This window comes from Orycteropus afer, unplaced genomic scaffold (genome assembly GCF_000298275.1).
Source record: "Orycteropus afer afer isolate SDZICR_OR568_19922 unplaced genomic scaffold, OryAfe1.0 scaffold00035, whole genome shotgun sequence".
NCBI classification, from domain to species: domain Eukaryota; kingdom Metazoa; phylum Chordata; class Mammalia; order Tubulidentata; family Orycteropodidae; genus Orycteropus; species Orycteropus afer.
In genome coordinates, this window is record NW_006921622.1 from 12,989,484 (window position 1) to 13,005,790 (window position 16,307).

A 16,307-nucleotide genomic window follows, 5' to 3' on the forward strand; every position below is an offset into this window, starting at 1 on the left:
ATTTCCTTCTTTGTATAAATTTTTTCTTGCTTTTTACAATAATGGACTAATACAACATTTGTCCTTCTGTGATTGATTTTATTTCACTCAGCATAATATCCTCCAATTTCATCCACTTTATGTGGTGTTTTGCAGATTCTACATTATTCTTTAGGGTTGCATAGTATTTCATTGTGTGTATGTACCATAGTTTATCCATTCCTTGGTTGATGGGCACTTAGGTTGTTCCTATCTCTTTGCTATCGTGAATAGTGCTGCAATGAACATGGATGTGCATATATTTGTGTCCTGATTTGGGCCCATTTTTCAACAACTGAAGCCCCTGATTTAGTTTAGAAAAAACTTCACCTAATCTTTTCACAAGTGCTGCCTCCCCGTCGGGGAATCGAACCCCGGTCTCCTGCGTGACACGGTGGCTGCGATGATGGGCTCAAGTATAGCAGGGATTGTGCGGGATCAGGCAGTGTGTCGTTCTGCTGTGCATGGGGTCGCTATGAGTGGAAACGACTCGACGGCACTTAACAACAACAACAAAATCTTTTCACTGTAATTTCTTTTTTTGATAACTTCTCTCCTTCCTCTTACTCATTCTTTCTTCTTCAGAATTTCTTTCCTCTTCAAAATCCATTAAGTCCTGATCTGTCAGTTCTTCTTTGTGATCTATGAGCTATTCCACATCAGTGATATCAAGTTCTAAATTCAGTGTTCTTTCCATATGGACTATTTCCTGACCAATCTCTTCCATCCTATTATCCAACCCCAATGTGTGTTCACACAACTCAGTAATGCAACTTTTTCCAAATACCCTGCATTTATTTTCCTGTAACTTCCTCCTAGGGAGGTGCAATGTTCAGTGCAGTTCATTGTAACTTGAATAAGTCATAAATCGGGGACTACCTGTCTACCCACACCATTACTGAGGCCTAACACCCTCTTGCTTTCTCAGGGTCTTATGAGAGGATTTTAGTGAAGTGGTTCATTCACTTTTACTAGTGTAGGGCCACGACACAAGACAACTGGGATGAGAGGATAATCTGAATGACAGACATTGACTGTCAACAAAAATCACCCCTTCCTTACCTACAGCCCAGTGTCATAAACCCTTTCTCACTGGAAATGGGGTGAGTGTTGGTAAGTTCTTTTTTGGACTCTGATGATTGCTATTATTCATTGTCTCAATCTCCTTTCCACCGCCCTAGTTGGAGAGGGTGGAAGCTAGAAACTTCACTTTCACAGTTCATTGAAATAAGGCTCTAGATTCAAATTGATGTTGCTGTTACGTGCTGTTGAGTCAGTTTCAACTTATAGCAACCCCATGTGACAGACTACTTTCCCACAGATTTTTCTAGGCTGTAATCTTTACAGGGGAAAATTGCTAGGTTTTGCCTCCCTGGGAGCCACTGGTTTGATTTGAATTGTCAACCTTTTGGCATTATGCCATCAGGCCCCTTGGATTCAAACTAGGACTCACTAAGTAGATACATGGGCGCTCTGGTGGTGTAGTGCCTAAGGCATTTGACTGCTAACCAGAAGGCTGGTGGTTCAAACCCACCAGCCACTCCTCGGAAGGAAGGTTGGGCAATCTACTTCCATAGTGATACGGCCTCAGAAACCCAAGGAGGGGTCACTATGAGTCGGGTCTGACTCGACTGCACAACAACTTCTGTAGAGATACTGCCTCAGAAACCCAAGGAAGGGTTGCTATGAGTCGGGACTGACTTAACGGCAGTGAGTGAGAAGTAGATACATTCACACAAGATTTGGCTGGCAGACGTGAAGCAGGGGCTACCTTCCTGCTGGCTTTGGCTCTTTCTGCTGGCAGGGAAGTTCACAGAAGTTAAAATTGTTCTGCTTTGGCATTTTCCTTCTTTTTGGGTGTCCAGAAACAGTTGCAGCATTGCAGCAGTGGTGGAATAGGTAGTAGAACTCATTGCTCCAGCAGCAGCCTTAGAAGTCGTGGCTGCACTGTGAGTTCAGTTTTGTGTTCCTTGCATATCATTTCTGGAGGCTCAAATCAGAACTTTTTCCTCTAGATCTTCCAACGGTTTCATAAGCACCTAATTCTATGTGGAGTTCCTGGCTGGTGCATACAATTAATGCTTTGCTGCTAGCCAAAAGGTTGGAAGTTTGACTCTACTCTGAGGTACCTTGGAAGAAAGGCCTGGTAAACTACTTTCGAAAAATCAGCCACTGAAAACCCTATGGAGCATAGTATGATTCTGACACATGGGAGGTTGCCATGAGTCAGAATTGACTCCAGGGCAACAGGTTACTGGTTAATTCTACACATTAAATCACTTCTTGCTTAAAAACTCCAGAGTAATTTCTCTTTCTTATCCTGACCCTGACAGATACACCCTTCTTATAAAGAGATCATTGGAATATAAACTTAAACTCAAGCTGTCATGTCCTTTTTAATCCCTGACTCCATCCATCCTACAAATATTTTTCCTTTGATATATTTTCTTCCTGCCCATCATTGGGCATTATACGTCTTCTGATGGTGTTTTAACCAAGAAAACATACAGCTTAAAACCTCAGAAGTACATGTTAGAGAACAGTAATAGTCACTGTACTCTTCCTTTTATCGTTTTAATGGGAATTTCCTGGAGGGCATTTTGACTTGCATTTCTCATTCGCCATGGTCTTTTACACACAAATCTGAGGATTAGTTCAAGACAGCCCTTTTTTTTTTTTTTTTTTTAAAGCAACTGCAAGTGAAGACAGACATGTTATGTTGTTATGTGCTGTCAAGTCGGCCCGACTCATAGTGACCCCTCCTTGGGTTTCTGAGGCAGTATCACTACAGAAGTAGATTGCCCAATACCTAATGATTATTTTGGTGGTGGATTGGATAATGCTTAAAATGGTGACATCCTCCCAAGGAAGCTCCATGTACTGCAAAAATCAGTGGATTCTGCTGTGCTGGAAAGGACCAGGAGGAAGGGAGTGCTGATGTGCAGACTCGGTGCCTTTGCCAGGGTTTCTGTTTGGTGGCCAGCAAGTGGTTCTTTCTGGGAACTACGCCTTAGGTACTTCTGCAGCAGTGTCAGAGGGATTTTTACTATGTGGTGCTATATCCAATTAACTCAGAAGACTAAAAATACAGCCTGAGACACTGGAATTTTTGACTGCAGAAGTCTCTGGCCAAGGTTTCCTTTCTGGCACATTAAAATAACATTACATTTCAGAAGAAAACCCCTGGGCAAAAAGCAAGGAAGGCAGCGAGCGCCTTCTTAGGTAGTAAAATGGTGTGAGGTTTTCAATTTTATGTAGTACTGCTCTTTCAACACTATATATTTTCAAATGTCATGGGTATTTCGGGCATGTAACCTGTCTGCTCAATGATTTAAGCTGCAGCACTAACTTAATTACCTCAACCTGGGAAGTTTGTTGCAGGAAGAGATCATCAGCCTTGCTGCTTATCACACGCCGAGAGGTATTTATCGGCTGCATCCTCAGCAATTTCTTTCTCTTTCCTCTGAGTTTGAAAATGAGAAGCAGTTCACTCCTTTTTACAATGAAGTCAAGACTAATTTTCTGGCTCCTGCTAAATCAGACAATGAAAGCTCAACCAGCTTATGGTGGGCAATGGTCATTGCAGTAAGTACCAGTTACCACTGAGTGGACCCCATGTGACAGAGGAGAATTGTGCTCCATAGGCTTTTCAGTGGCTGATTTTTCAGAATTAGATCACCAATACTTTCTTCCAAGGTACCTCAGAGTGGACTCAAACTTCCAACCTCTTGATCACCAGCAGAACTCTGAACTGTTTGCACCACCAGAGACTTTACTATTGGTAGTTATTATGGGGTACAGCTTATCTAAATATCTCCAGGCCCTGCATTTCCCATAATAAGTGAGTGGCAGTCTGTTATTCTCGAGCTGTCCTTTATGTGAGGTAAATTATACATTCTCATCTTCTTGTTCAAGTTGCTCCTTCTGGACGTATATATCTTAACCACACTTAATGCTGGCTGGCTTTTTGGATGGGAAAAGCTGAAAAGGATATTTCCCTGAATAGTTTGCAACATGAAAACAGCTTAAGTATCACCCTGCCATTTCTGTATCTTAGTGGTGGGTGGAGGAAAACCACAGGTGCATCTCTTTGCTAGAATATAGAGTAATATATTTTTGGAAGATTGTATAATGTAGTGCCCATTATACCATAGGTTTCATGAGATAATTATGAAGCACTAAAGAAAATCAGCATACTAGACTAGTTGAATATGCTAACATTCTAATTTTGTATAGAGGGTGATTACTGTTATTATTATTTATAGAGTGCAGTAAGTGTACATAATGTTTCATAAACACATAGGCAGACAAGGGCCCTGCCCAGAGGTGTCTAAGGTCTAATTGCCTGAGTTAGACAATATAAATTAAAAAAAAAAAAGAAAGAAAACCCCACAAAAGTAAGAGAAGACCAGGCTGGAAAATGGAGTTGGAAGGCCAAATTCAAGAAACAGATATTTATGAAACACTAAAGGAAAAACCACCACTCATCTGTCAGTTTATCATACTGTGGTGGCTAGTGTGTTGCTGTGATGCTGAAAGCTATGTCACTGATATTTCAATACCAGCAGGGTTACCCATGGTGGACAGTTTTCAGTGGAGCTTCCAGACTAAGACAGACTAGGAAGAAGGATGTGGCAGTTTATTTTCTGGAAAAATTGGTCACTGAGAACCTTATGAATAGCAGGGAACGTTGTCTGATATAGTTGCCGGAAGATGAGTCGCCCATGTTGGAAGTCACTCAAAAGATGACTGGGGAAGAGCTACCTTCTCAAAGCAGAGGTGATTTTAATAAAGTGGATAGAGTAAAGCTTTTGGGACCTTCTTTGCCATGACTCAAAAATGAGAAGAAACAGCTATACACATCTATCAATAATTGAAACATGTATTGTGCGAAGTATGAATCTAAGAAAATTGGAAGCTGTAAAACATGAAATGGATCACATAAAGATCGATATCCTAGGCATTAGAAAGCTTAAATGGATTGGTATTGGCCATTCTGAATCAGACAATCATATAGTCTACTATGACTAGAATGACATATTGAAAAGGAATGGCATTGGATTCATTGTCAAAAAGAACATTTCAAGATCTATCCTGAAGTACAACAAGTCAGTGATAGGATAATATCCATAACCCTATCTGGAAGACCAGGGGCTCTGGTAGCATAGTACCTAAGGCACTTGACTTCTAACCAGAAAACTGGCAGTTCAAACCCACCAGACACTCCTCGGAAGGAAGGTTGGGCAATCTACTTCTGTAGTGATACTGCCTTGGAAATCCAAGGAGGGGTTGCTATGATTCAGGTCCTACTTGATGGCACATAACAACAACAACATCTGGAAGACCGGTCAATATGACTGTTATCCAAATTTACGCACCAACTACAAGCCAAAGATGACAAAATTGAAGATTTTTACCAACTTCTGCAGTCTGAAATTGATCAAACATGCAATCAAGATATATTAATAATTGGAATGTGAAAGTTGGAAACAACGAAAGGATTCTAAAACTGAACCCACTGCCATCGAGTCAATTCTGACTTACAGAGACCCCCATTTGGTTTCCAAGGCTGTAAATCTTTATGGAAGTGGATTGCCTCATCTTCCTCTTGTGGAGTAGCTGGTAAGTTTGAATCACTGACTTTATGGTTAACAGCCAAATGCCTTACCCACTATGCCACCAGAGCTCTTTACAGAAGGATTGATAGTTGCAAAATATGACCTTGGTGATAATTCTGGAGATCACACCATAGAATTTTGCAAAACAAATGACTTACTAACTACAAATATCTTTTCTCAACAACATAAATGATGATTATATACATGGACCTTGCCAGATGGAATACATGATGGATACATGATGGAGAAACTTAATATCATGAGTCAAAACAAGGCCAGGAGCCAACAATCAATTGCTCATACGCAAGCTCAAGTTGAAGCTAAAGAAAATTAAAATAAGTACATGAGAGCCAAAAACATGACACGGAGTATATCCCATCTAAATTTAGCCATCACCATCATCTCAAGAATAGATTTCACACATTGAACACCAAATGACTGAAGACCAGATGAGTTGTGGGATGACATCAAGAACATCATACATTAAGAAAGCAAAAGGTCATTAAAAAGACAAGAAGGAAAGGTGAGACCAAAATGTATGTCAGAAGAGACTCTGAAGCTTGCTTTTGAATGTAGGTAGAGTAGCTAAAGCAAATGGAAGGAATGATGAAGTAAAAAAAATGCTGAACAGAAGATTTCAAAGTATGGATCAAAAAGGCAAAGTAAAGTATTATAATGAAATGGGCAAATACCTGGAGTGAGAATACCAAAAGGAAAAAACATGTTCAGCATATCTAGAACTGAAAGAATTGAAGAAAAAGTTTAAGCCTCGAGTTGCAGTACTGAAGGATTCTATGGGCAAAATTCTGAATGACACAGGAAGCATCAAGAGAAGATGCTTGAGAAGATGCTCAAGGGACATATAGAAAAGAACAGGTACCAAAAAAATTCAGCAACATTCAACCATTTCAGGAAGTAGTATATTATCAAGAACCAATGGTACTGGAGGAAGAAGTAGAAGGTGAAGGCTTTGGCAAGAAATAAGCCTCCAGGAATTGATGGATACCTATTGAGATGTTTCAACAAATGGATGCAATGTGGGAAATGCTCATTCATTAATGCCAAGAAATTTGGAAGACAGCTACCTGGCCAAAAGACAGGAAAAGATCTATATCTGTGCCCATTTTTGAGGAAGGTGATTGTGGTAGTTAAAGTTGTGTGTCAACTTAGCTGGGCTGTGATTTTTAGTATCCTGGCAGTTGGGTGTAGTTATTTCCCATGAGGAGATCTGACGTCATGTAATGACCTCTGTGGTGTAATCTGCTGTGAGCAATTCAATCAGTTGAAGGAGAGTTGCCTTCAGGTTATGGCCTGCTTTCAGTGTATATAGAAATGACCTATATTTGGTTAAGTCTTCATCTCCAGTTCCTGGACTTGAACCTGTAGCCTTCTGTGTTGCTTGCCAATCTTGGGATTGTTGTCTTCTCAGCCTGTGAACCAACAATCTCCATTTTACCTGCTGATCTTAGATTTGTTAGCCTCAGCAGACAGTAGCTGTGTGAGTTAGGAGATGCCTCCAGCTTGCTCTAGTGCACCTGGAAGGCAGAGCTGATGCCCAAAGTAAAGGAGCCTCTACCCAGCCCCTAGAGCTGGCACTCTGAACTTAGACTTCTAACTTAGTTTCCCCTAGAACCAGCACTCTGAATTTGAACTTCTAGCTTCCTAAACTGTAAAGAATAAATTTCTGTTTGTTGAAGGCATCCACTTGTGGTATTTCTGAAATAGTAGCACTTAAGAACTAAGACAGTGATTGAACAGAATGTGGAAATTATTGAAAAACATCATTAATATTACACCTAAGTAAAATTTTGATGAAAATAATTAAAAAAACAATTATAGCAGTACATAGAGAGCTTCCAGAAATTCAAGCTGGATTCAGAAGTCATGGAACAAGGGATGTCATTGTTGATGTCAGATGGATCTTGGCTGAAAGCAAAGAATACCAGAAAGTTGTTTACCTGTGTTTTGTTGACTATGCAAAGGTATTTGACTGTGTGGATCATAACAAATTATGGATAACATTGAGAAGAATGGGATTCCAGAACACTTAATTGTGCTCATATGGAACCTGTACATGGACCAGGAGCCAGTCATTTGAACAGAACAAAGAGATACTGTATGGTTAAAATCAGAAAAGGTGTGCATCGGGGTATATCCTTTCACCACACTTACTCAATCTGTATGCTGAGCAAATAATCTGAGAAGCTGGACTATATGAAGAAGAACATGGCATCAGGATTGGAGGAAGATTGGTTAACCACCCGAGATCTGCAGATGACACAACCTTGGTTGTTGAAAGTGAAGAAGACCTGAAAGACGACAGCCTTCAGTATGGATTACACCTCAACCTAAAGAAAACAAAAATCCTCACAAGTGGACCAATAAGCAACATCAAGATAAATGAAGATAAGATCAAAGTTGTCAGAGATCTCATTTTACTTGTATCCACAAGAAATCAAACAATGTATTGGATTGGGCAAATATGACCTATTTAAAGTATTAAAGAGGTAAGATGTCACTTTGAGGACTAAGGTGTGCTTCATCCAAGTCATGGTATTTTCAATTGCCTTGTATGCATGTGAAAACTGGGCAATGAGTGAGGAAGAACAAAGAAGAATTGATGCATTTGAATTATGCTTTTGGAGGAGACTATTGAATAGACCATGGACTGCCAGAAGAACAAACAAATCTGTCTTGGAAGAAGCACAGCTGGAATGCTCCTTAGGAGCAAGGATGGCAAGACTTCATTTCTAGTACTTGGGTCTTGTTATCAGAAGGGACCACTCTTAGAAGGACATCATGCTTGGTAAAGTAGAGGGTCAGCAAAATAGAAGAAGCCCCTCAATGACATAGATTGACACAGTGGCTGAACAATGGTATCAAACATTACAATGATTGTGAGGATGGCACAGGACTGGGCAGTGTTTCTTTCTATTGTACATAGGGTCACTATGAATTGGAAGTGAGTCTATGGCACCTAACAACAACAACAAAGAAAAAATCAAGTGTACTCTTAGACTCAGGTTGCTCCAAACAAGACAAAAGGACTGTGGGATCCTGGACAGAGTGGGAGGAAAAATGTAGAACAAAATAGAACAAAATTCAAAAACACAAAAATGACCAGAATTACTGGTTGGATAGAGTCTAGTAGAACCCCCAAGACTATAGCCTGAGGTTACCCTTCAGTCCTACAAATGGACTAACTTCCATGGATTGGCTCTCAGCCCAAGAGTAGAAAGACCTACATGCAGAACACCTACCCCAGGGTGGTGCACCCACCTACTCTAGGGAGATGCACTCCTTGGATCAATCAGCCATGAGACACCAGGGGGCAGCATTCCCACAGAGGGAAAGCTGGACAGATAGGAGTACAAGAAGGGCACAGGGACAGAGTAGTCAAAGGGACAGGAGGGAAGGAGAGTTTTTTTATGGTTGGGGATGGTACTTGGGGTGTGAAATCAAATGTGCATGAACTGTTGAATGTAAAACAAATTTGCTTTGTAAATTTACACCAAAGCACAGTAAATTTTTTTTTTTTTTAAAGAGAGACTGTGACTAAGTCCACTTAAAAGTACTTTTTGAGACATTTTAATTAATTCTTGTGAATTCAGTCCTCCCTACTTGCCCAGTTCTAAGTGTCTGAATCCCTGATGGCAGAGCACAACTCAGGGAATTCACAGGGGAACAGAATAGAGAAAGGATACATTATAGCTTCTTTGAGGGCAGGAATCTACTCTGATGAGTACTTGAATCTCTAAACCTGTTTTCTGCCAGTAAAGGGAAGAATGAAAACTGTATCACTAGTAGATTTATTTTCATATATAAGCAAATCTATATATAAAATATATGTGTATAATACATACCAAAACCAGTTGCCATCCAGTTGATTCAGACTCATGGCAGTACCATGTATATCACAGCAGAACTGTCCTCCATAGAGTTTTCAATGGCTGATTTTTTCAGAAGTAGCTCACCAGGCCTTTCTTCTAGGATGGACTTCAACCTCCAATCTTTCAGTAACTGAGTAGTACACAACTATTTTCAAACTGTATCATCTATGTAACTGGCCAATAGAAAGAGTACTCCATAATTCATGAATGGCAGATCCAGGGAATGGTCTGTTGCAAGTTCTATTTAAAAATTTACGGTGAAGTATAATTATACCATACAAAACCAAGCCAAACTCACTGCCATTGAGTCTATTCCAACACACAGTGACCCCCATTATGTTTCCGAGGCAGTAAATCTTTATGGAAGTAGATTGCCCCATCTTCCTTCTGCAGAATGGCTGGTAGGTTTAAACCATCAACCTTCTGGTTAGCAGTCAAATGCCCTAGGCATTACACCACCAGAGCTCCTTAATTATATCATATAAGCACCAGACCAAACCAAACCAAACTCACTGCCCTCAAGTTGGATCACAATCATAGCGACCCCTCCTTGGGTTTCCGAGGCAGTATCACTACCAAAGGGGATTGCGCAACCTTCCTTCCAAGGAGTGGCTGGTGGGTTTGAACTGCCAGACTTCTGGTTAGCAGTCAAATGCCTTAGGCACTATGCCACCAGAACTCCCCTTCATATAAGCACATATATAAGTAAAGTGCTGTCATTTTTTTTTTTTTAATATACCAGCCAAATGCAACTTTTGTCATAAAATTATTGCAAATCTATGGTTATCCACAAGGGGTTGGTTGTTTAAATGCTGCTTTGTCAACATTTTAGTATGAAATTTAACTTAAAAATTCCCTTTGAGAGCATTATCTATGTCAGGTACTTGTTTGGTTATAACATTTTTGAAACTTTAAATTTATCAATTTAAGACTTTAACTTCTTAAAAAGAAATTGGCTAGTTAGTTTTTTGGCCTGAGGGTTAACTCTACCAGGATTAGAGAGCACTACATATGCAGTTCAAATACAAAGCTATTAATATATCATGAAGCATAAAATATTAAGAGAAAATTCAAGTACTGAGAGAAGCTGCAGGAAAATTCCAGTGTTTGACACCAAATTTACTATATTCTGAAAACAAGTATGTAAGATTTGTTGTTAATATTATACTTTTCATGAGCTATGTGGGCCTCCTTTTAAATGTCTGTCTAAAAACATATGTACACAATTGGATAGATTTATTAAAACTATTTTGACTATAATCTACAAATGGTATACTATAAATATATGTAAGGTAAAGAGTTAACTCTTTTTTAGGGGGCATACAGGAAGATAAATAACATATGAAAATAATAAATTTTCTTTTTTTTTTTTGTTCTGTCCCCCTTTTGTGAAATTTTTTTGCTGAAGAAAATGAGAAGACACGTCAGTGATAGAGGGACCTTGTTTTGCACAGGAGATAGCTTCTAGGATAGAATTATGTTCACCAACATATATTTACTAGAGGATTTGGTCTATAAGCTTTAAGGACTATGGAGTAAATGATGAAAAGCCCAAGGAACACCCCAACGTCCCTCCCCAACAGAGTTATTCCTTCTTTATAAACATGATGTTTTGGGTCTATGGTAACTGTGAATTGACTCATGTAAGGATAAGGGTGTGTGTGTCTGTGTGTGCATCTGTGTCTGTGTTATAGTTCTTTTTCTGCTAGGTCCCTGGAATGTACCTGGTAATTGTACTTCTTGGCAACAGGTATCCTATGCTTAAGAGCACAGCCACACAGCATTGGCCTGTGGTATGTTGGGCCCCATTGCAGTGCCTGAACCCAGGCTCTCCTCATACCGCTCATGGCAAAATGCAGGGAAAGTTGAGCCAACAGTGCTTCTTAACTTATCAGCAATACATACGCTCAGTTAAATGATATTCTGCATTCTCAATGATGAGAAAGTATTTGTAATATATTTTAGGTAGGGTTTCAGAGCTCCAAATACCAAACTTTTAAAACATGTAAATGTCAATAGACAAACATAAAAGAATTCCCAGGGGATAAGAGCAGCAAACGACTTTTCTATGAACAGTTTAAATTTCCACACAGATTGAATAACCAGTTCAGCCAATAGCAGTTATCCTTTTGAGAGCTCATTTTCCTTTCCTGTCTTTTTATATTTAAGGTAGTTTGGTTATTAACCAAAAGGTCAGTGGTTTGAAGATGGGGCAGTCTGTTTCTGTAAAGATTTACAGCCTTAGAAACCCAATACGGAGTCTTTATGAGTTGGAATTGACTTGATGGCAGTGAATTTAGCTTGGTTTTGGTTTTCTTTCATATTTTTTATATATATATATATATGTGTATATATATATATATATATATACACACACACACATACACACACATATATGTATATGTATATATGTATACATGTATATATATGTGTGTGAGTACACATATATGTTGTTGTTGTTATGTGCCTTTGAGCCGAACCTGACGCATAGCGACCCCTCCTTGGGTTTCCGAGGCAGTATCACTACAGAAGTAGATTGCTCCATCTTCCTTCCGAGGAGTGGCTGGTAGGTTTGAACTGCCAGCCTTCTGGTTAGCGGTCAAGTGCCTTCGGCACTATGCTATCAGAACTACACACACACACACACATATAAAAAAATAGATCTATTTATTAAAAAAAAAACAAGTCATTGCCATCGAGTCAGTCTCAACTCTTAGTGACCCCTCCTTGGGATTCCGAGGCGATATCTTTATGGAAGGAGATTGCCCAATCTTCCTTCCAAGGAGTGGATGGTGGGTTTGAACCACCAGCCTTCTGCTTAGCATTAGACTAAATGCCTTAGGCACTATGCCATGAGAGCTCTCATATTATATACCTATATTTGTTTCAGGTAGATAGCATACAGTTCAGTTTAAAATGACTTTTAACATGTAGTTATTTTATACTTTAAAAAAATAATTAATCTGTTCAACATATTTATTAAGTACTTGCCATGTACCAGACACTGTCCTGGGTCCTGTGGAAACAAGGGCAAAATTCCTGCCCTGGAATAACCAATCATATTAGAACGTAAAACATTTATCCTGGAGGTGTAAACAGAATGCAACAGGAAATAAGGAAAACATGCTTAGGCCTGCCATATCAAAGAGCCAGTTACTTATGGGTCTCTGGCAGTCATGCTGTAACACCAGCTAATATAGCATCATTAACTTGCTGTTGAAGTTGAATACTAGAAAGCAAAATCGTAACACAATTTAGAAGGTTTGCATATACCAGCATAGCTGCCACTTCACAATCTTGTTTTTCAAGCCATTCCTTTAATTTGTCAATGACTTACTTATTCCTACACTATTAATCTGAATTACAATTTTCAGGAAAAGTGATTTCTACAGAGGAATTGCTCTCTCTGAAAAATGAATAACTAGGATCTAGTTATGTAATTCTTTCATGATGACAGGGTGTTTTGCAATTTATACATTTTTTTTTTTAAGATGATTGCAAGAGGACCTGGAAGCTGATGACCCTATAATCTTGTTTGATACTTCCTTGTTCTAATTAGGAACATGCCTTATCTTTACTTGTTTTCATTATACTGTTTATTTGTTAAATTCCACTTACAATTAAGGATAGCTGTAATTTTGCTGAATTAGCTAGAATTCTGATTTTCAAATGTGGGATACTTTTAAACCTAAGGCGATAGACTACAAAACCAGACTATTTTTGGTTTGTTAAATTTCCATTTGAAAATTAAGATTGTACTGAAACTTTCTGATGCTTCAACGGGGATTGATCCTTAGCAAATTTTAAAAGTTGAGGTTAAAAAATAAAATAAAAGGAACATATTTGTGGACATATTTTTTTCTCCCCTTCTCTGTTAACTTTGTTTCTCACCCTTCACTCATTCCACTTAAAAACATATATATTTTAATGAGTAGGATGCCTCTAGGCGATCACACTCTGTTCTGGATTCAGGAAGTAAGACGCTCCAAGTTAACAACTACTACAACTCGAGGAGGGCAAAATTGCTGGCGACTCTGAGGGTCACTGCAGAGGCGGCTGATGCCTCGCTGCTGACAGCGGATCTGGCGAGGCCACGAGCGCATTGCACATTCTGCTCCAGCCCGGGGGCGGCGGGCAGCAGCCGGCGGCTCTCGGCTGAGCGCTCAGATGTAGGGAGTGAAACTCTGGAGGGGCGCGGAAGGCACAGGGAGCCGAGCGCTTGGCCCAAAAGATACTGCCTCATATCGCTGGTAAAGCACAGACAAATCAGGGACAACCTTTAGTCATCCTAGCACCACCTAAAGAGCGGTCACTTGGCTCTTCCGTAGACGTCTCTTCTATTTTTGCCCCCCTCCCCCCACGGCAATTTCAGAGAACAAGGAAAGTTGGGTGACCACCGAGGTTCTTCTCTGGAACATCAAGTCCTGGAGAGTGGCAAAGAGTCATACAGTGGCCTCACCTTGATGACCTCCAGGAACTCGGCTCAGAGTTCTCACCACTGTGGCCTTATACCCAATACTCGAAAACCAGGTCTCAAGCCCTCATGAACCCAGCGTCAGCCTGACCCCTTTCACTCACTCGAGTGTATTTTCCCACCTTCTGGTGGAGACGCCTGCAGGTCCACGCGTGTCGAGGAATCAGGTGGCTAAGCCCTTTGCAGCAGCTGATCTGTAGACCCGGCAGCGGGACTGGAAGCCACATCTGAGGAGGCGAGAGTCGTCCTTGGTGCGTCAAAGCCGTCTCCCTTCTGGGACCTTGCATTGAGAGTTGAGGCCGAGGCGACTCCGAGAGCTTCCCATCTTCAACTCCATTCCCTTCTACAAGAGCGTGCAAATCAACCCTCACGCACCGCGTACTTCTTTTTTCCCCTTAAACCTCTAGTGCATCTTTTTAAAGGAGTCCAGAGCATCCTCTAACTTTAGGAAAGAGCGTGCCCAACTCTTTCTCGGCCACCGCCTCCCACCGCGTTAATTCTTTTCCTTTAGTCGCATCCGAACTCAGCGTCCCCAGAGTCTCCGCCCCAACCTGGAATCGAGCGCCCCCGGCTGTTCACAGCGGCTTCCACGCGCCCTTAAGCAGGACGCTCTGTTTCTGGCTGGTCGTAGGATCCAGCTGAGGTTCCGACGCGTCCCCTGCCTTGCGGGGCGCACGCGCGCGTGCACACACACGCGCTCACACTCACACTCACACGTCCTCGCTCCTGGCCCCCACCCTCCGCGCGGCTCCTCCGCGGGGTTTTAGGGGTGGTGGTGACGTCATCACTGCAGTCCCGAGGAGAGCGGTTAGAAAGGGCTGCGCGCTCCTGGTCGAAGAAGCTGGAGGCGCACTCGGGCAGCCGCTGCTCCCGCGCTCCTCCCTCTCCACTGCACCCGCTGTCACGCTGCCCGCCCGCGGAGGAGCGTCGCAAGCCTCCAGGTGAATTGAAAGTCGTTTCCGGGGGGAGGACAGAGAGGGTGCTGCAGTCCTGGCATACACTGAAACTGCAACTCGGACAGAAACAACCCAACGGAGGAGCAGGGCGCGGGGCGCCGTGCGCACCCTCCCTGGGCTACTGGAGGCATCCGCGGCTCATTTCGCCACCGAGCGCGGCAGCGGGCCCCGGGCCCCGGGACTTTGGCTCTCCGCGCGCTTGCAGAGAGCGACCACTCCCCACCCCCAATCTCTCCTGCGCATTTCGCAGCTTCGCTGGTGTGGGGAATGCAAGCGCGGTGGCTTCAGGTCGCCCCGAAGCAGCAGCCTGTAGAAGAGCCAGGAGAGGCGAAGGGGCGGTAGCCTCGGTCCGAAGTAAGTGCAGCAGAAGTTTGCGTCGGTTTCCCCGCCGCTCCCTGTAAGAGAGTGGGAGGCACGTCTCTTTCCTCGTTCTCTAAGGAGAGCGAGGGGAGACTTATAAGGGAGCTTTAACCCGGAGAGAAAGTGAGCGTTACGAGAAGGGGACAAGGTTCAGGAGGGCAAAAGCAGGAATGGTTCCCGATGGGGTGATGAGGGTGACAGAGGAGGAGACCCCAATTGCAATGCAGGGTGGGTAAGAACTCGAACCTGGAGATCTCAAAAAAGGAGAGATTTGAGGAGAGTGAGGTGGAGGCAGCCACACCTATTCTGATGACCTTGGTGTGCCCCCCTGGAGTGGCAAGCCAGGGGTTTATCGGAGGTAGAAAACAGGGGTGCGCCTTGGATATTGCTTGCTTCTCACTTGGGTTTGCTCTGAGGGCATTGGGTTTCCGGACGGCTGGAAAACAGTTGGCAAAAGGAGAGAGAAGCAGTTCCGGAGGTAGCGATGCTGGAGAGGGTGGGGATACCCGTGAGTCCCGACGCGGCGACTCGAAGTGTAACATTGGGGTTCTCCGAGATGCTCCAGCTTCGACGGAGACGACTGAGGTCGAGGGAGGAGGCAGAAGTGATGCTTCGAGTCGCTACAATTCATGTTTGGTGCCTTTGGAGCCTCAGCGCTAGTTCTTGTAATTGGGAGGCGTAACTGAGGAAGACAGTGCTCTGGGAGCAGGCGGAACCACCGCGACGAGCATTCGGGCTGCTCACCCCGCGCTGGGCGAGGCTCTCGGCTTGTTGGACGGTTCCAGGCGGCTTGCGAGGGTTGATCGAAACCAGCCTACTGAAAAGAGGCCCTCTGTATTTTTCTCACTTGTTTTTTGGGGCACATTCAGTTATATTATTATTTATTTATTTTCCACTCCTTCCTCTTAACTGAATTTCCCCCTAAAAGTTTATTCTGACCAAACTTCTGATGAAGGGGAAAAATAAGTTTATGGAAGCTGAGCTCCTCCTA